Source organism: Aplysia californica, unplaced genomic scaffold (genome assembly GCF_000002075.1).
Source record: "Aplysia californica isolate F4 #8 unplaced genomic scaffold, AplCal3.0 scaffold00637, whole genome shotgun sequence".
NCBI classification, from domain to species: Eukaryota; Metazoa; Mollusca; class Gastropoda; order Aplysiida; family Aplysiidae; genus Aplysia; species Aplysia californica.
In genome coordinates this window covers 272452-274113 of record NW_004797907.1, presented here as the reverse complement: position 1 = coordinate 274113, position 1662 = coordinate 272452, and positions in this window count along the sequence as shown.

Sequence of the window (1662 nt, the reverse complement as noted above, 5' to 3'; positions counted from 1 at the left end):
GGGGGGGGGTCATCCCACGACGTCTGTGCCACACACATCAGAGACTAGTTTCTTTCCTGAAATTACCCTTTCCCCATCGTTAGCCATTTCTCCTCCCTTACATTCTTTACGCGAAAAAGAGCCATGAAAATAAGCTCTTTATCCTTCTCTTCTTACGGCTTAGGAGATTTTTCTCTCCTTTTTTACCTCCCCTTGACCGCTTCATCGTGATATTTTCTTTCCCCTTTTTTCCTTTTCCTTGACCGTTTCGATAAAGATGCAAATCAAACGCGCATTAATTTCCCGCTCAGGATCGTACGGGTGCGATAACCTCAATTTGTGAAATGGCGGTAATGGGGCGGAGAGGAAACGGACGCGCAACGATTTGGCAAGATCGCTTTTCTGGACATCGGGATGTCTTGGAGTATTTGGACGTTATAACGAACTGTCTTCTGTACACGGGTACCATTTAGCTGCGTTCTCTCATTCTTTCAGTGACGGATCCGACCGTTCGATAGCATAGCTTTGTTTGGTAACACGTCATGTCGGTAGTACTTTTTTTCAAAGAAGATCTTTAAAAAGATATAACGGTAATGCTGCCTTGCTCTCATGTACCCTCTCCCTCCAACCCATCCGACTTTTCCTCGACGAGTGTATTGAAATGGTGGGCGGGGGGGGGGGATTTTGAATTTTACAATATTACTGAATCGGGATAGAAGTTAGGTAGGGTATATATGGAGGGTTGAGGGTTGCGTAGGATAGGAGGAGTAAAGATGCTTGGTTTATCTGTTCGGGGTAAGAGACTTCTAATGCGTGATAAGATGTTAAAGTTTGCTCACTGCTGCAAACAATACACAACAGAAAAATACACGATTTTAGTTAAAGAACAAGATGTGGTTTTCCCTCTCATTGTATACTGCTATCAAATTATGACTTTAGTGAGGGATACAAACAAACTTAAGGACATAAGATAGGCGACGTGTGTGAGACGCAGCCAATATTCATTAATTCGTGTCAACAAAACAGAATTCCGACTAGTCCTTCACGTTTCTTGGTTTGCTTTGTTTTGTTTTTTGTTTTGATTTAGGGTTGGGGGTGAGGGTATGTTTCTTGAGATCCTGTAGCCTTCTGAAGAAAATTATTTTTTAAAAACGGTATTTAAAAAACCTATTTAAATCTTGTTTTAACCACATTTTTAAAAATCGGTTACCTACTTCAGCGAAATATTCCAATAATAATAATTCCATATGAGTTCTTCAACAGCACAAAAGGCACAAAGGAAAGTACTCTTCACATATTTCTCACATGCCTACAAACACCTGCGTTGGACTAAATATGGTATAGGTAGTCGTCGTGCGCCACATTCCGACTCCAGACATTTCCGGTGTACGTGTTTTCTCCAGCAAATACATCATAAATGAACACTAATTATGCCCCTTGCGTAGTTTTACAAAAAATAAATATGCCCCTTGTATAGTTTTACTCAACAACAAAAATAATAATATGTCCCTTATGAGCTGTTACAACACATACGATTTTCTGTTACACTGTCGTGTTTGAATAGACACAAAAGACTTGGACATTATTTTGTTTTCACTGAAGAAATAGAGGGCAAAAGAGGCACAGGCAGACACACAATGGAGAAGACCAGAACTATGTATCAGATTGTTTAGAGCACCCGAA